The 20,365-nt window shown below is 37.6% G+C and overlaps 1 protein-coding gene across 6 annotated transcripts in view; it reads left to right on the forward strand.

Annotated features, from left to right (window-relative positions):
* The window catches only part of PARD3B (par-3 family cell polarity regulator beta), a 1,199,064-nt gene that overhangs the window by 389,387 nt on the left and 789,312 nt on the right, over positions 1-20,365 (forward strand). The gene's annotated exons all lie outside the window — the stretch shown is intronic.

The following is a 20,365-nucleotide window of genomic DNA, read 5'->3' on the forward strand; positions in this document are numbered from 1 at the left end:
GACCACTGGGAAAACCATAGCCTTGACTAGACGGACCTTTGTTGGCTAAGTAATGTCTCTGCTTTTTAATATGCTATCTAGGTTGGTCATAACTTTCCTTCCAAGGAGTAAGCGTCTTTTAATTTCATGGCTACAGTCACCATCTGCAGTGATTTGGGAGCCCAGAAAAATAAAGACAGCCACTGTTTCCACTGTTTCCCCATCTGTTACCATCAAGTGATGGGACCAGATGCCATGATCTTAGTTTTCTGAATGTTGAGCTTTCAGCCAACTTTTTCCCCTCTCCTCTTTCACTTTCATCAAGAGGCTGTTTAGTTCTTCTTCACTTTCTGCCATAAGGGTGGTGTCATCTGCATATCTGAGGTTATTGATATTTCTCCCAGCAATCTTAATTCCAACTTGTGCTTCTTCCAGCCCAGCGTTCTTCATAATGTACTCTGAATTTAAGTTAAATAAGCAGGATGACAATATACAGCCTTGACATACTCCTTTTCCTATTTGGAACCCATCTGTTGTTCCATGTCCAGTTCTAACTGTTGCTTCCTAACCTGTATACAGGTTTCTCAAGAGGCAGGTCAGGTGGTCTGGTATTCCTACCTCTTTCAGAATTTTCCACAGTTTTTTGTGATCCACACAGTCAAAGGCTTAGGCATAGTCAATAAAGCAGAAATAGATGTTTTTCTGGAACTCTCTGCTTTTTCAATGATCCAGCGGATGTTGGCAATTTGATCTCTGGTTCCTCTGCCTTTTCTAAAACCAACTTGATTATCTGGAAGTTCACAGTTCACGTATTGCTGAAGCCTGGCTTGGAGAACTTTGAGCATTACTTTACTAGCATGTGAGATGAGTGTAATTGTGTGGTAGTCTGAGCATTCTTTGGCATTGCCTTTCTTTGGGATTGGAATGAAAACTGACCTTTTCCAGTCCTGTGGCCACTGCTGAGTTCTCCAAATTTGCTGACATATTGAGTGCAGCACTTTCACAGCATCATCTTTTAGGATTTGAAATAGCTCAACTGGAATTCCATCACCTCCACTAGCTTTGTTTGTAGTGATGCTTCCTAAGGCCCACCTGACTTCATATTCCAGGATGTCTGGCCCTAGGTAAGTGTGAGTGACCTCACCTTCATGATTATCTGGGTCGTGAAGATCTTTTTTGTGTAGTTCTTCTGTGTATTCTTGCCACCTCTTCTTAATATCTTCTGCTTCTGTTAGGTCCGTATCATTTCAATTTCAGTCCATTCTTTTTCTGACAAATACTTCCTGAGTGCCAACAAGGTTTCAAGTATTTTTCTATGTAGAGGATACACAGTGCAGTGAATAAAATGGATAAAAATCCCTGTTCTCTAGTTTTAGTGAGGAGAGTTCTCTCTAAAATAAGAAGTAAGTAAATGCATAGCATGTTGTAGGTTGCTAAGTGTTTTGGAGAAATAGAATTGGGAGAGAATGTAGCGAAAGCCAGGGGAGGGCAGCTTAACATAGGGTCATCAGGGCAATTGTCTTAACAGGGTGGTGTTTGAAGCCTGGGAGGTAGTCCGTGCTTCATGGGTAGGTGGACTCAATATGGCCTTGTAAGTTGCTCTAAGAACTTGGTTTTTGTTCTTGGCAGTTGGAGCAGCCAGCAACATCATTTGAGTTGAAGAAAGACATGATCTGACTGTATGTTGGGGAGTAGAGGCTGGGCACTATAGGAGGAAGGAGCAGTCAGCGAGCCTATAATTCAGGGACGATGCAATGGTGGCTTTTATTCTGATAGGTCAGTATTGATAGACGTATTGTATGGAGAGAAATAAAAGCTAAGGGCAGGGCATTTGGAAAGATGAGTTGATTTACTGGGCATGTATGTCTGTGAATTATGGATTTGGTGAAAACTGTCAGAGGTGTGAAATTTGGACTAGAAGTGAATGCTGTGAGGTAGTTTTGAGAATTCTATATTTTTATAGTCTAGGGATAGAATACAAACATTTTAAAATTTTGTTTCTCATTTAGATCAAAGTGGTATAATGTAGACAATTAAATATATTTTCCTTTTACTTAAGGCATTTCATTTGTTGTTCAAATAGAAATTAATTATTTTAGGTTCTGAAAGGCTATTGTGGATGATTATTATGATTCATGGATACTGACTAGTGTAAGATATTATTTTTGTCTTTAACAGTGAACCTTGGCAATAGTCATACTAAAAATGATTGCATTTTCATGATTTTAGTCCTGTTAAGTATTAGAATATACAGTTTGGAATAGTGAAAGCTTTTCTCTTAAATTTGTTTACAAAAGCTTGCATTATTCATTAAAACAGTTAACAAAAAGATTACAAAGTTAAGAAGAGTGTATAGCATCACATGAATAGCCTGATGCATTTTATTAAGATTTGATGGACATTTTGACTTTGAGGGGCTCCCCTGATAGCTCAGCTGGTAAAGAATCTGCCTGCAGTGCAGGAGACTCCAGTTCAATTTCTGAGTCGGAAAGATCCACTGGAGAAGATCACTCCAGTATTCTTGAGCTTCCCTTGTGGCTTATCTGGTAAAGAATCCACTTGCAATGTGGGAGACCTGGGATCGATCACTGGGTTGGGAAGATCCCCTGGAGAAGAAAAAGGCTACCTACTCCAGTATTCTGGCCTAGAAAATTCCATGGTCTGTATTGTGTATGGGGTTGCAGAGTCAGGTACAACTGAGTGACTTTCACTTTGACTTCGAAAGGTTTTTTTCAAGTTAAATCAAGGAGATAAATTGTTACTTAAATGGCTATAAGAAAATGTAATATATGTACCTTCAAATTTCTCCTTTGAGAACATTCTTAATGTAAGATGAAAGCTGTTGGATTTTAAACACTACAGATAATTCATTTTTTAAACATCATAATGCTTCATACTGTCCTCTCCTAAGGGAAAAATTTCTTTGCTAGACTTGCTTTGAAACTTCATGTAGAAATTACTCTCTGTTGCTTTTTTGCTGAGATGTAAAACTTGCAGAAGCTACAGGAAAATACTACTGTTTTTAAAGATCTGACATGTCATTTGTTCTTTCTGAAAGATTCTGTGATTTCTCTGTTTTTCCTGGTTTCGTCCTTTGTCCCACTGTGAAGGGTGTCTAGCCATTGCTAGATCCGCTTAAAGCCAAAGACTTCATGGTGCTAGCTCCATGCTTCTGACTTTTTCTTGCTCTATAATCCTTGAGACTTCCCCCTGGCTTTGTACCATACCCCCCATCTTTGCACCATACTAGTAAAACTAGTGCTCATTACTTCCCCAATCCTTCACACACCATTTTTCCCTACACTTTATTTTGAAAAATTTCAAATATGGAGAAAATTTTACAGTGAGGACCCATGGACACAACAGTTAGGGTTTGCAGTTAACATTCTACCCTGTTTGCTTTGCCTGTTATTTCTGAACTCATGCATCATTATGTTCCTCTCCATTCTTCAGTCCGTCTTGTTTTTGATGCATTTCTCAGTAATTACAGATATGCATGCGTGTTATCCCTAAAATCTTAACATTCATATCATTAATGAGTTCATTATTGTGTGTGGATCTTTTCAAAGTAAAATTTACATACAATGCAGTACTCAAACACTAAGTGCATCATTTGATGGGTTTTGGCAAATATATATACCTGTGTGATGTAAACTCCTATGGAGATGAAAGCATTATCATTATCCTAGAAAGTCATCTTTTCCCAGTCTCTGCCAAGCCCCGTATAGTAGCCACTTGCTAGTTTTCTACCATAGATTAGTCTTTTGCCTGGTTTAGGACACCATGTAAATCCAGATTATACAGTATGTATTCTTTTGTATAAGGGTTTTTTTTTTTTAACTCACCATAATGCTGTTAAAATTTACTTCTTGATGGATATATAGCAGTTAACTTCTTTTTAATGTTGAGTAATATTCCATTGAATGAATATTCTACAAATTACTTGCCTGATCTCCTGTTAATGGGCATCTGAGATATTTCCATTTTTAAGTTATTATTAATGAAATCAATATGACCCTTCTCTCTTTTAAATACAATTCATCTTTTATCTAATAAATAATCCCCTTTGAGTCTTATTTAATGTAATCTATACAATATACCTTGTATTATGAGAAGAGGATTTTTTTTTTTGGCGACTTGAAATGAGAGGTTTAAGTGATGTTTTTGTGCCCTGAAATCTTTTTTCCTTAGCTGCATCTTCCAAACAGTCACTTATTTTCTTCCATTTAGACAAGCACATTGAATTTCTCCATCAGATTCTGTTCCTTGGCTTTTATTTGTTCCCAATTTAATTAATTTGGGGGCAATAGAAGAGCATTTCCTCTTTTCATATATAATAGCAAGAATGCAATTTTTGGATGTATGTTTCAAGAACAATTAGCGGGTCCTGGATAATGCCCTGTTCAGTTCAGAGCACGAGAAGACAAATATATATATATATATATATATATATATATATATATATATGGTTCATCCAAGTCTTCATTCTGAGATTGGGAACCATCTTATTAAGCTGACAAATAAAAAGGAATTTCGAATGTGACCTTGATATTGCCTCTGGCAATCAATTTTCCTGGAGTCAGGCTATAGCACTATAAGACTATGTAATGACTATAACCACTTAACAAAGAATCGCAAGACTCTACTTTGACTTTTGCGCTTCCTCTTCTTAGAGTCTTCAAAAGCAAACCATTTTGGAATGCCCTTTTGTCCACATATCTTTTCTGACTAATGGAAAGCTCAGTGCAACTTGATGGTCTTATGCCCTGGAGTTCTAGGGCTCTTAATCTGAGCCTAGGAAAAAGGCCCTATATAGAAGGTGATAGAATATATTCTCCAGTGAAAAATTCCTTTCAAAGACCCTTGTGGTTCATACCAGAGAATTATTGTACTTGATTAAAAGTGAAGCCAAGAATCCAATTTTTGCATTTTCCCTCTTGCTTGTGTTTTCTACTAATATTGTAGAGCCTTTTATTTACTCAGCCAGATTGACAAGATTATAAATGAGAGCTGTGTGTGGAAGCCTCTAATTTTTCATAAGTAAATGAATTAATTTATCATCGCTGTTGTGTTTTATTGCTGTCTCCATGCCAGACTGCCCTGCTCCTTTCTTCCCCCTTTTGCCTTCTAAACATTGGATCCATGTCATCGTGTTTGACAGGTTTCTGATTCCCCTGTCAGATGCAATTTGGTGCTAATCACATTTCCTTTGCTCAATGTCAATGATACAAGCCATGCATAATATTCCTATATGTCCACTCGCTCGCTTGCAGTGCAGCTGGAATATCTTGGGCATTAATCTGATAGAATGCCACATTGAAATGCAAAAATGATGCTTAAGCACGAAGATAATGTGGTCAGGCAGATGTGCAGTAGATAACTGAGGCTAAACTGGTGATCTTTCCTAAGGTTTGATGAATTTTATTTCATTAATGAATATCTCTTTACAAACCTGAGACTATGTAATCAGTGCTGGTTCATTAGACCTTCAGCATTTTTAATAGAATTCATTCATTGTCCATGTATGAAAGAATGAGGATTATTTTTCCTATTAAAAAGCAAGTTATAGGTAGTTATTTTTAATGTTGAAGAATATTCCTGTCTCAGACCATGTACTTTATCAAATATACGAAAGTAGCTAACAATTTAGAAAAACCTATTTACAGAATAATGTGCTAGTTTCTAGCCTGGAGGAGATCCCAAACAATAGATCTTTCTTAGATTATTTTAGAGAATCACAGAATATGATGGGAGGATTTTGGCAAATTTGGGAAGAGGCGATTGTTCATGTGAGGATGTTTTGTCACTCAGAAAGGGAGAGAGGAAGCACTCAAAAAAGAAAACAGCATGAAAATCAGAGACATGGCCGGTGTGGAGGGCATTGTTCAGTGAGGTGGCTGATATTTATTGTGGTAAATAAGACTAGAAAAGTAATTCAGGAACAAATGAATGGTCATGATTTTGTAGAAAAGAAAGGATAAACTGTTTTTAAAAGCAATTCTGTCATGTTGAAATTTGAATTAAAAAAAGTTAATAGTGATAAAGGAGGATTAGAGAAGAAACCAAAGGGATAGCAAATAGGACATTCTTGAAATAGGACAGATAAGAGATCAGGGCCCAAACCAAGGGCAATTTTCAGTGGGATTAGAAGACATGACACACGTAAGAGGCTAAATTTGCAGTTTCACACTTGGGTTGGGTGTGGTGGATGGAGGATGCTATGGGAAAGGAGAGAAGAAGGAATAAAAATGTATTTCCCAGTGTCTAGATGAAATAGAGTGTTTCTGTGTTATGATGCCTTCTATATGAAAAGACCATAAGTATAGGTAGGGTGTGATAATGAAATTAGTTTGGATTATATGAAATTTGAGGTTCCTGTGGGACAAATAGCAGTGAACAGGAGAGAGAGATTTGGTAGTTATTTTCATTCAATAAATTATTGAAATCATAGAAAGTTGCAGTTGCTTTAGAAGGAGAGCATATAAGCAAAAAGAAGCAACTAAATGATGAAATCTTGAAGTTCAGACTATATATAAGGGAAAAAAAAAAATTGTATCACAGTGAACTGAGAAAAGACTGAACTAACCAATTATCCAGAAAACAGAAGTGTCGTGGTAGCTGGTATGGGGTAGGGGATGGTGAACACTATCAACTCTGCTGCTGCTGCTGCTAAGTCGCTTCAGTTGTGTCCGACTCTGTGTGACCCCATAGACGGCAGCCCACCAGGCTCCGCCGTCCCTGGGATTCCTCAGGCAAGAACACTGGAGTGGGTTGCCATTCCCTTCTCCAATGCATGAAAGTGAAAAGGGAAAGTGAAGTCACTGAGTCGTGTCCAACTCTCAGCGACCCCATGGACTGCAGCCCACCAGGCTCCTCCATCCATGGGATTTTCCAGGCAAGAGTACTGGAGTGGGGTGCCATTGCCTTCTCCGACTATCAACTTTACTAGAATGCTTAAGCCAGAATACCAAGGAGATATTGTTGAGTGAGTAAATATAGAAGGTCTTTTTTCCATTTAGAGAATATATGCTCAGTGTTTAGCAAAAGCCAAGGCAGCATCAGTGGAGCGGTAGAACTAGAAAGCACATTGTATTTGGTTGAGGAGTGAATGAGTGGTGTGGGACTGCACACAGCTCATGTCGACAGAAGAAATTGGTGGTGAAGAAAAAAAGGAAGAGCATTGGTTTATAGCATGAGAGCACGTAATTACATAAAATGATTCTTGACTGCGGCAGACATTCTCAGTGAGGGTGATATTGCCCTCAGGTGAGTAAAAATTGGTTCTTGGAGAGCAAAAAATATCTTAAATTTTACAAAGCCTTATATCCCAGGAAAGTTCAACCTATTTACAAAGTCCTGTTCCTCAGTTTCATTTCTCTTGTTGGGTTTTCTTGGCATCATAAGAGCAGCAGCATCTGAGTTTATGGAATCTACACATTGTGTACAAGATCAGGGCTATAAAATTAGGGCAAATATGCAGCTGCAATTGAAGGACTTTTGATCCATTGTTGGATCTCAAGGTTGTAACTTAAGAGGTCACCTATGTCTGCTTGTTAGTGGCTATTGGCTGACTTGTGGATGGTGTATATTTTGTTCCTCAGTGCTTTTGTATGTGACTTGAACTTTGAAAATCAAGGCAATTTGTAAATATAAGCTATTATAACTATTAAACTATATATATAAGCTATATATTATTTAATTTTATAAAAATTATTCAACCCACCATTAATTGCATCAAATGTTAAAAAGGATAACAGTATCAGAATGATTATCTTGCTGCCAGTTAAAAATTATTTTCTTAAGGAAACTTTAAAAGTTCAGTTCACTAAAGATATATTTTAAGACCCAATTAAGAATTTAATCATTTTACTTTTGTTGGAAATATAACAATTTTGGATGATTTTTCAAATGTGGTTAATTTCTGCATTTATGTAAATTAGTTTCATAAATTTAATTACAATTTATGTTTGTTTTATTAAAGATTGTTCAACAAATACAGTTACAAAGCTAAGTTAAATGTTATAAACTTTCTAGTTTCTAAGTGACTTATAACTTAAAAAATTCAGCCATTCATAACTGTACTGAATAAAAATTATAAGCTGTATGCTTTTTATGTATAAAACATAGATATACATATAGTATATAAATAGATAGCCAGTATATTAAAATTTCCTGTTAGATAGCAGTTTATAATGTTTTAAATGTCTCCTTAGGGAGACAATTGTGAATAAAAGTTTGAGAAATACTGGGATAGAGGATTCTTAATATTTTCTGAGTTTTTGTTTCTCTTTCAATTGAACAAGACTTGTGTGAGATTTACTCAACGTGTGAAACCACTGATAGCTAACTTTACAGAAAAACACCTAATCTTTCTGAGACACAGTGCTTATAGAGGATATGCACTTAATGATAAACTTTATACATACAGGTAATTTTGATTCATAGAAAATGGTGAACACAAGTTCAGAGGTTGAAATGTATTGTTAAGTCAGATTTTAATGATCTGAAATGAATTTCAGCATAAGCCAGACAGACTTTCTATGCACTAAGGATGTGTTATCAGTGTATTGCTTGCCTTGGTGATAAAGGACTTGATGAGTGATATGGCAGGAAAAAACTTGCTAAACTCAGAAACAATGGACTATATAATGTAGTCCATAGCCATAACACAATGGACTACAGCCATTGTTAGTGAAGGAGAATCTTGAGCAACCATATTCCATGAGTTCTGTCTTGAAACAGTTAAAAGGTAGAAAATGTGTGGGTTGACTGTACAACCAAAACAGCAGTCCTTTTGGATATTAATCTGCAGGGAATTCTCAAAGGGTAGAACGACTACTCAGAGACAACCTGAAGCAAAATCATCTCAGCTTTCCTTGGGGGAAGATGCTTCCATCTTCAAGCTGATAAAAAGTGTTAAGAGAGTGAAATATTCCCATGCAATTAATAATGGATCATTGATACACAATGCTGGTTGCTGCTTGTAGCCTGCTTTGGTCCCAGTCATTATATAATTTTAAAGTGGCATTCTCGAATAAGAGGGCTTTATTTTCATGCATTCTTTTTTTGTTGTTGTTTAGTTTGAACATTCAAAGGGAAAAGTTAAAAGCGTATACATTCACAGTAATTACATGTATTAAAAATCTATCAAGATATTCGTTAGGTACTATTAAAGTTATTAAAGTTATCTGTGAATAGTCTTTTCCAAGATTCAACTCCCTCTTAAATATCTTTTAAAAATCTTTGTGAAAAACAGTTATTCAACAGTATCAATCCTCACTGTATGTAGAATTCTGTAATAAAAACATTGAGGATTAAACATACACATCCCAGCATTTGAGGAGCTTGAAATTTAATGGAAAAGCTAAAACATACACATTGCTAAAACTGTTCACAAACTGAAGTAGGTGAAAATGCAGTGCAAATGATATATGTTAACTGTCGAATGAGATATACAGTAATGGAATGATCAGTCAATGAGGTTAATAAAAGACAACTTCCCAGAAACTGAATACTGAATGGGGTTTTCAATGAAGAGAGTATAAATTAGAATAGAGGAAGGAAGAAATTCTGTCATGTATAAAAAAATATTACAGGTAAAGGTATAAGAAAGCCACCAACTGATGCAGATATAGGAATAATAATGTCTTCCCTGAGTAGTAGATAGTTAGAAAACCTTGAAATAAGAATGGCAACATAATTATTCACTACATCTATACCCTGGCAGTTAGAAGTAGTGATAAAATTGAATTTCCTTTTTTATGGTAAGTATGAAAAAGGAAATAATTGATTTTGATTATTTTATTGAGTATACTGCTTAACTTTGTAGTTGGGATTGAAACAAATCCCCACTCCCAAATACCTCACTCCACTTTGATATGTAATATTCATTTATTTTTATATAATTACTGTAACAGAATTCCTTGATTCCAAGGAACATAGCCCAACCCTGACTACCTCAAACAGCAAGAAATATATTTGAAAACCATGAGTGTTCCTAAAATCAAAGGGAGTCTAAGAACTAAGAATTTATAAATGGGCAGGGAGTCAAGGCAAAGTGAGGAAGCAGCAGTTAAAACTGTTTTTGAGATGGAATGATCTGGAACTTCCCTGGTGGTCCAGGTGGATAAGACCCAGCACTTCCAATGCAAGGAGCACAGGTTAGATCCCTGGTCAAGGACTAAGGTCACACATGCTACAGAGTGCAGCCAAAAAAAAAAAAAAAAAAGTTAAAAAAAAAAAGAAATGATCTAGTCAGAATGCAATTGTGCAATAAGCAAACACTGGGCTTTCTCATTCTTGTATCACTTCAGTGAGATTGAAGTTCCAGGAGAATATTACTGTTACTTGAGCTTTGGTCTTATTACCATCCCTATGCTGTATGGGCTTCTCTGGTGGGCTCAGATAGTAAAGAATCCACCTGCAATGCAGTATAGCTGGGTTCTATACCTGGGTTGGAAAGATCCCCTGGAGGAGGGCATGGCAACCCACTGCAGTGTTCTTGCCAGGAGAATCCCCATGGTCAGAGGAGCCTGATGCGGCCAGAGTCCATGGTGTCGCAAAGTGTCAGACATGACTGAGCAACTAAGCACACACACATGCTGTACCAGGTCAGAGAGCGGGCCAATATCTAGAACGTTCGTCTTAGGTAATGAGCTCCTGGCACCTGGATGTGCCATTCAAGCAAGACAACACACAGGGCAAATCTTACAGAGAAAATCAAGGACCTTTTAGGTATGAGGAATGGATATTGGTTGGCCAAATACTGAGAAATTTCACTCAAGAACTTGAGTGGTGAAATAGGGACAGTTTATCCTAGACTCCCATCACTTCATGGCAAATAGACAGGAAAACAGTGGAAACACTGGCTGGCTTTATTTTTCTGGGCTCCAAAATCACTGCAGATGATGATTGCAGCCATGAAATTAAAAGACGCTTACTCCTTGGAAGGAAAGTTATGACCAACCTAGACAGCATATTAAAAAGCAGAGACATTACTTTGCCAACTAAGGTCCATCTAGTCAAGGCTATGGTTTTTCCAGTGGTCATGTATGGATGTGAGAGTTGGACTATAAAGAAAGCTGAGCGCCGAAGAATTGATGCTTTTGAACTGTGGTGTTGGAGAAGACTTGAGAGTCCCTTGGACTGCAAAGAGATCCAACCAGTCCATCCTAAAGGAGATCAGTCCTGGGTGTTTATTGGAAGGACTGATGCTGAAGCTGAAACTCCAATACTTTGGCCACCTGATGCGAAGAGCTCATTTGAAAAGACCCTGATGCTGGGAAAGATTGAGGGCAGGAGGAGAAGAGGATGACAGAGGATGAGATGGTTGGATGGCATCGCCGACTCAATGGACATGGTTTTGGGTAGACTCTGGGAGCTGGTGATGGACAGGGAGAGCTGGCATGCTGCAGTTCATCGGGTTGCAGAGAGTCGGTTGTGACTGAACTAACTATCCTAGACTCTTTGGCATTAAAAGTAGCCATTTATCAGTTTATTCAAACTATTTTTATATTTATCAAGCGATTTCTTTTTCTCTAAAGAAGTTCTTAGGTGAAATAGTTCTCCATGGAAAATAGCACACCCTTCACCACTAAGAATAGAATATGGGTATTACTAATTAAGTCCCAATTCCAATTATGTTAGTGAAATGGCCAAGGGACCAAACAGCTAGAAGTCCCAATACAGTGTCATGCCATGCCATGCTTCTACAGAATTTCTTAACATGTGAGTGCTATCTCTGAAGGCATTTTATTATTTCTCTCTGAAACAAACCAGGTCTCCATAGCAGTTTTTAAGTTTCTTCAGTTAATAATCTGTCTGTTTTGACCACTGAACCCCTTGCTTCCAACACATTCCAGAACCCAAGGATAGATCTTAACAATTTCTGAATAGTCACTTGTATGGCATAATTTTTAGGTAGTTTTCCCATTCCATGAGTGATAAATATGGGTACATATGCCATTCTTCCTATGTTAAATATTACTGTTATATACAAGTTTCTAAACTATAGCATCTAAACATAAGTGACAAAAGATTTATATCTGTTACCTGAAAGCCAAGCTAACATTGAAATGTTTTCTGTCACTAGAAGGGAGATAATTAATTTCACTAGTATGTTTGGAATTCTTTCTTTGAAAAACAGTTGTATTATAATGTAGTCAGAATAATTACTAATGATCCAAAGAAAGTCAAAAAATTAGATTAAACAGAGGTTGAGTTTTCACCAGTGTTTTTTGGAAATACTGGTAAATGAATACGGAATATGCACTGACTAATAATATAATTATATGTTAATATAATTGTATGCATATTTGGAGAACTATTGCTCTAGTACTTTCAATTGTAATTATAACTTTAAGAACCATATATTATTAGTTTGAGTTGTTATATGAATCCATTCTATTAGGAGGTATAAGCACAGCAAGATATTTAAGTTGGAAGCTTGGTCACAGGATTTTTCTTTAGCTCATTACTTTTGGCCCTTAGTAACACCTAATAAACCTTTGGAAGGTATGTAGCTACAGCATGAATAGAAACAGATAGATAGATATAGATACATATGTATGTTTAAATATAATATATACACACATATTATACATGTGTATGTTTATATATTAGACATGAACTTGGGCAAAAATCCAGGAATTGATGAGGGACAGGGAAGCCTGCTGTGCTGCAGTCCATGGGGTCGCAAAGAGTCAGACATGACTTGGTGACTGAACAATGAAAGTGTTTATATATATGTTTTTTTTTTTTTTTTAATTTTTTTATTTTTAAATTTTAAAATCTTTAATTCTTACATGCATTCCCAAACATGAACCCCCCTCCCACCTCCCTCCCCAGAACATCTTTCTGGGTCATCCCCATGCACCAGCCCCAAGCATGCTGCATCCTGCGACAGACATAGACTGGCGATTCAATTCACATGATAGTATACATGTTAGAATGGCATTCTCCCAAATCATCCCACCCTCTCCCTCTCCCTCTGAGTCCAAAAGTCCGTTATACACATCTGTGTCTCTTTCCCTGTCTTGCATACAGGGTCGTCATAGTTTAGGGTTAAAATCATGTACCCATTATCTCTTGATACAATAATACCGTGTAATGCATTACCATCAAAATCGGTGATCTAAAACAAGCACTTTTTCATTGCCAGCAAGTCCACAAGTTACCTGAGAAGTTTGGGTTCTGTCTGGGTTTAGTTAGGTGTGTTTAGGTAGTTGTGGGTCAAATAGGCAGGTCTGCTGATATTGGCTGTGTTCATTCACATGTTTGGTAATTATAACTGTCTGTTGAGTGATCTGGGAATACCAGACCACCTGACCTGCCTCTTGAGAAATCTGTATGCAGGTCAGGAAGCAACAGTTAGAACTGGACATGGAAAAAAAACAGACTGGTTCCAAATAGGAAAAGGAGTACGTCAAGGCTGTTTATTGTCACCCTGCTTATTTAACTTATATGCAGAGTACATCATGAGAAACGCTGGACTGGAAGAAGCACAAGCTGGAATCAAGATTGCCAGGAGAAATATCAATAATCTCAGCTATGCAGATGACACCACCCTTATGGCAGAAAGTGAAGAGGAGCTAAAAAGCCTCTTGATGAAAGTGAAAGAGGAGAGTGAAAAAGTTGGCTTAAAGCTCAACATTCAGAAAACAAAGATCATGGCATCTGGTCCCATCACTTCATGGGAAACAGTGTCAGCCTTTATTTTTTGGGGCTCCAAAATCACTGCAGATGGTGACTGCAGCCATGAAATTAAAAGATGCTTACTCCTTGGAAGGAAAGTTATGACCAACCTAGATAGTATATTCAAAAGCAGAGACATTACTTTGCCAACTAAGGTCCGTCTAGTCAAGGCTATAGTTTTTCCTGTGGTCATGTATGGATGTGAGAGTTGGACTGTGAAGAAGGCTGAGCACCGAAAAATTGATGCTTTTGAACTGTGGTGTTGGAGAAGGCTCCTGAAAGTCCCTTGAACTGCAAGGAGATCCAACCAGTCCATTCTGAAGGAGATCAACCCTGGGATTTCTTTGGAAGGAATGATGCTAAAGCTGAAACTCCAGTACTTTGGCCACCTCATGCGAAGAGTTGACTCATTGGAAAAGACTCTGATGCTGGGAGGGATTGGGGGCAGGAGGAGAAGGGGACGACCGAGGATGAGATGGTTGGATGGCATCACTGACTCGATGTACGTGAATCTGAGTGAACTCCAGGAGTTGGTGATGGACAGGGAGGCCTGGCGTGCTGCGATTCATGGGGTCACAAAGAGTCGGACATGACTGAGTGAGTGAACTGAACTGATTGAGTGATCTAACATGCCCTTGACTAGGGCAACTGGGCTCTTCTTCATGGGACCTTTTACCTGGCAGAAGATTAGCCTTTGTTTTCTTAGTAGTGCAAAGTTCAAAGGAACAAGAAGAAATGTGCATGCTTCTTACAGCCTAGACTTGGAATAGCGCTTGATTCTGCCAAATTCTACTGAATAAAACAAGTCACAAAGCCATCTTGGAGTCAGGGAGTACGAGCATTGACTTTGATGAAGGAGCTTCAAAGTCACATTGCAAATTGAAATGATCCAAGGAGAGGAATCACTGGGGCTATTTTTTTTTAATCAATTTACCACAAAGTCTATGTATATATACACACACATATACCATAGAACTAAAACTCTAAAAGAATTTTATAATATCTGGTGTTTTAGAAAAGTGGGGATCTAAGTCATTTGCAGAACACTCATTTCATGTGCTAAGCACGGTGATACTCAAAATCCTTCAAGCTAAGCTTCAACAGTATGTGAACTGAGAATTTCCAGATGTACAAGCCGGATTTAGTAAAGACAGAGGAACCAGAGACAATTACCAACATCCACTGGATCATAGAAAAAGCAAGAGAACTCCAGAAAAACATCTACTTCAGCTTTGTTGACTACACCAAAGCCTTTGACAGTGTGGATCACAACAAACTGTGGAAAATTCTTTGAGGGTTTGGAATACCAGACCATCTTACCTGCTTCCTGTGAAATGTGTATGCAGGTCAAGAAGCAACAGTTAAAACCAGAAATGGAACAAGGGACTGATTCCAAATTGGGAAAGAAGTATATCAAGGCTATATATTGTCACCTTGCTTATTTAACTTACATGCAGAGTACAGAGATATGCATACATTTAACTTATTAAGAGTACATACATTTATTATTGAGTACATACATTTAACTTATATGCTGAGTACAGAGATATGCAGCTGACACCACCCTAACGGTGGAAAGTGAAGAGGAATTAAAGAGCCCCTTGATGAAGGTGAAAGACAAGAGTGAAAAAGCTGGCCTAAAAGTTAGCATTCAAAAAATGAAGATAATGTCATCTGGTCACATCACTTCATGGCAAATATATGGAAATATAATGAAAACAGTGTCAGACTTTATTTTCTTGGGCTCCAAAATCACTGTGGACAGTGACTGTAGCCATGAAAGTCAAAGACGCTTGCTTCTTAGATGAAAAGCGGTGACAAACCTAGACAGTGTATTAAAATGCAGAGACATTACTTTGCAGAGAAAGGCCCATATAGTCAAAGCTATGTTTTTTCTTTGTATGGTGTGAAAGCTCAACAATAAAAAAGGCTGAGCCTCAAGAATTGATGCCTTCAAACTGTGGTGCTGCAGAAGACTCTTGAGAGTCCCTTGGACTGCAAGGAGATCAAACCAGTCAATCCTAAAGGAAATCAACCCTGAATATTCATTGGGAAGACTGATGCTGAATCTGAAGCTCCAATACTTTGGCCACCTGATATGAAGAACCAACTGATCGGAAAAGACCCTGATGCTGTGAAAGATTGAAGACCGGAGGAGAAGGGGACAACAGAGAATGAGGCGGTTGGATGACATCACCAACTCAATGGACATGAAATTGAGCAAGCTCTGGGAAACAGTGAAGGACAGGGACATGCTGCAGTCCATGGGATCACAGAGAGTTGTAAACGACTGAACAACTGAACAATACAAAATAAAATATCACTTTTGGACAGGAGGTTCATGAAAGCTCAACCTCATCATCTAAGCGCCATAGTTGAGTAAGGATTCCAACCCAAAGAGGGAGAAAAAGACTTTGCCTAACTTTGAGGTCAGTGAACTGTGTGCAGATCAACTTACTCTTTTCTTCTGTTTCTTCTCTATCTCTTCTGGGAACCTGTATTTAGCTTTTTAATTCTCTCCTTCTTCAACAATAACAGTGATTAGAGAGGAATGCCTGAGATTATCACTGGTCAAGTGACCAACTGGAGCAGCTAAGCATGGTATAGTCTTCCACCCATGTAGTGTTTCTTAGATGAAAATATTAAGGTTTGAAACGGAATTGACCTACATGGTCTCTGTCCTGGCTACCTTTTTATGATGGAGACATCTGATTATTGTTCTAATATCTGCAACTGATCCCAGCTCACTAAATCCCCATCTTCCTGGTCAATGGCTGCCTCACAAAACTGGTTAGCTTAATCAGAATACTTAACTTTTTCATAATCCTGCACTCAACCAAAAATATTGTACAGAAGATTACATGGACTTCTTTTCAGTATACTTCTGAAAAGAATTTTGATTATAATAAAATATGACTATGTGTACCACGGGCTTCCTAGGTGGCACTAGCGGTAAAGAACGCACCTGCCAATACAGGAGACATAAGAGACAGGTTCAGTGCCTAGGTCAGGATGATCCTCTGGAGGAGGAAATGGGAAATGCCCTGTAGTTTTCTTGCCTGGAGAATCCCAAGGACAGAGAAGCCTGGTGGGCTACAGTCCATCCAGTCAGAAAGAGTCAGATACGACTGAACCAAGCTGGCACGCATGCATGCGTACCATAGGTGGATGGTTTGTTTTAGGAGGAATCTATACTGTTGTTTGAATAAAAGCATCGGGATCTTCTTCTTGGATCAAATAACATGCTAATGAATACAATAACATTTAATTGACATTGAATGCTAAAGATTTCTGGTAAGATAAGCTTCAAACTTGCCAATGTTAACAACTTGAAGAGTGGATCAAAATAGCTCATTTGTTGTTCCTTTATGTTAAAATAGCTTATTATTTTATACTAACTAAATTTTATGAATTGATAAAAAATAAGTTAGAAATGACTGAGAAACTGTTTTTAAGTATTAAAATGAAACAAATACTCTTTCAGGGTAAAATTTTTATACTGAATTGTATTTTCCAGCAAGGGTGAGACTATGCAGCAATCTTTGGAGATTAAAATAACTTGAACTGAATAAAAATTATTTCCCTTTGATTTTAGATCATCAGAAGATCAGCTAAATGAGAAACTTAAATATGGTTCTTCACCAGGACATGGGCATTTGGAAGAAAGTTATTATCCCTAGAATGCTGGCAAAAGAGAAAATGAAAACAAATGTTGCATCTCAGCTCATAAGACATAATTATTTTTCTTATTCTCTATTTTGACTACCCCAGACAATTTAATTCTTCCCAAATCCAACTCTAACCCTACTCCTATTATGGTTAGCAGAATGACATTAACTTTTAATTTGCTGAGATATTGAGGCTACCCAAGTTTAGCTTTCTTAATTCCCCCATCCATGGAGATGAAAAATCTCGGTTTGTTTTCATGTGCTTCTATTTACTGTGTCTGACTAAAAAATAGTCTTCCTCTTTGCCAAAACTAACTCTTTAATTTCTGGTTTTAATCACAATCCCCCATCTTCTTGAGTCTCTGGTACTTTTGTTCAAACAACCATATTTTTCTTAGAGTTTACTAAAGAAATATAAACAATGATATTTTCCTAAAAAGAATTTGAAAACTCTTTTGTTTCTAATTCCTCCTTGTATGTGGTTTGTTCTCCCTGTTGCTTATAAACATGCTCAGTTTTTCTTTATATTTTAAAAAGGAAACCTATGCCGTCTTTTAAATTCCATGTCGTTTTGATCCTTTTCACTTCCTTTATGACGTTCTAGAGTATTTTGTGCTCACCAGCTCAACTTTTTTTTATCTCCCATTCTCTCCTTAATCCAATAAACCAAGCTTCAGTTTCCATGACTGCTCCCTCAACCCTTTAGGAAAACTACTTCTTTAAAATGCTCAGTCACCATAAAGTGGTTGAATCCTGTGACTTATCTTTAGGCTCTTATAACCCTCATCTCATTTACCACATTCTCTTTCTGAAGCTCTAGTCTCCAGTCGCTTCTGGGCTCAACAACTATCCACTGCTCCCGACTGCTTCTTCAGATGGCTCTCTTTATTGGCTCTAGTTCCCTTATTTTCATCTCCTTGGTCAATCATTTCAGTTCAGTTCAGTCGCTCAGTCGTGTCTGACTCTTTGCGACCCCATGAATCACAGCACGCCAGGCCTCCCTGTCTATCACCAACTCCTGGAGTTTACTTAAACTCATGTCCATTGAGTCGATGATGCCATCCAACCATCTTATCCTCTGTCATCCCCTTTTCCTCTCACCTTCAATCTTTCCCAGCATCAGGGTCTTTTCAAATGAGTTAGCTCTTCACATCAGGTGGCTAAAGTATTGGAGTTTCAGTGCCAGCATCAGTACTTCCAATGAACACCCAAGACTGATGATCTTTAGGATGGACTGGTTCGATCTCCTTGCAGTCCAAGGGACTCTCAAGAGTCTTCTCCCAACATCACAGTTCAAAAGCATGAATTCTTCGGTGCTCAGCTTTCTTCACAGTCCAACTCTTATATCCGTACATGACTTCTGGAAAAACTATAGCTTTGACTAGACAGAGCTTTGTTCGCAAACTAATGTCTCTGCTTTTGAATATGCTATGTAGGTTGGTCATAACTTTCCTTCCAAGGAGCAAGCATCTTTTAATTTAACGGCAGCAGTCACCATCTGCAGTGATTTTGGAGCCCGCCTAAAAATAAAGTGTGTCACTGTTTTCATTGTTTCCCCCTCTATTTCCCATGAAGTGATGGGACCAGATGCCATGATCTTAGTTTTCTGAATGTTGAGCTTTAAGCCAACTTTTTCACTCTCCTCTTTCACTTTCATCAAGAGGCTCTTTAGTTCTTCTTTAATTTGTGACGTAAGGTTGGTGTCATGTGCATATCTGAGGTTATTGATATTTCTCCCAGCAATCTTGATTCCAGCTTGTGCTTCATCCAGCCCAGCGTTTCTCATGATGTACTCTGCATAAAATTAAATAAGCAGGGTGGCAGTATACAGCTTTGACGTACTCCTTTTCTTATTTGGAACCAGTCTGTTGTTCCATGTCCAGTTCTAACTGTTGCTTCCTGACCTGCGTACAGATTTCTCAATAGCTTATCATAATTCCTCTGCTTTTCATATTACTATAAACTTTTCTGAAAATTAGGTTTAATCCTTGCATATCTATTTTATCACCTCAAATAAATTGTGAAGGCCTTTAACAACAGAGATGACACACACCTCATATGTTTTTGTTTTCTTGTTCTGACAAAATAGGCAATGTTCTCTAGATTGAGAACATGGTCTTTGATTAGGAGCATTTGCATTTTTGGATTGATTGCTAATGAATGGAATGGCTTAGCTTTAACATAGAACCAAAGCAGAAATGGTAGATCTTCAACTACATTTATGTTTTCAAATTAAGAGCAGGAAGGAGAGTGTAAGATGAATTGAGAAAATATTATTAACATATATACACTATCATGTAAAACAGATAGCTTGTAGGAAACTGCTGTATAACACAGGGAGCCCAGCCTGGAGCTCTGTGATGAGCTAGAAGGGTGGAAGAAAGGGGGGGAGGAAGGCTTACGAGACTTACACACACACACACATACACACACACACTCTTATGGCTGATTCACGTTGTTGTATGACAGAAACCATCATGACATTGTAAAGCACTTGTCCTCCAATTAGAAAATAAATTTTAAAAATGAATTTTGTAAAGAGTATTCTGGAGTCTAACAGCCTTACTTCAAATCCCACTTCCAATATATTAACTCTTGAAATGTCAAATTTCTTCACTCTTTTAAGGTTCTCTTTCTTTTCTGTAAAATAGAGATAATTGTGACATATACTATTGGTGTTAATGAGATTATCCTTGAAAAGCTCTTAGCACAGTGCCTGGCATATAGAGGATAGTCAATAAATGCTGTTCAGAAAGTCAATTTTCTGATCAATTTAGAAGTATTCATTTGGGGATTTGGGGAAAGCCCATTTAATGGCAGTTTATTTTAAAATTATATATCACCTTGAGATTTTTCTATAGATTGGGTTTGAAAATTTTACAATATGAAGTGGTCATTATTTTTCTTATAATAGAGGACATAATTTACTTTGAATCATATGATGACATAAAGGATTGGGAAGATTTTTTTTTCCTCTTAAGGAAAAAAATAATACTGGCAAGTTTTCCAGCTTTTGTTACCTTTCT

This window comes from Ovis aries, chromosome 2 (genome assembly GCF_016772045.2).
Source record: "Ovis aries strain OAR_USU_Benz2616 breed Rambouillet chromosome 2, ARS-UI_Ramb_v3.0, whole genome shotgun sequence".
In the NCBI taxonomy this organism is placed as follows: Eukaryota; Metazoa; Chordata; class Mammalia; order Artiodactyla; family Bovidae; genus Ovis; species Ovis aries.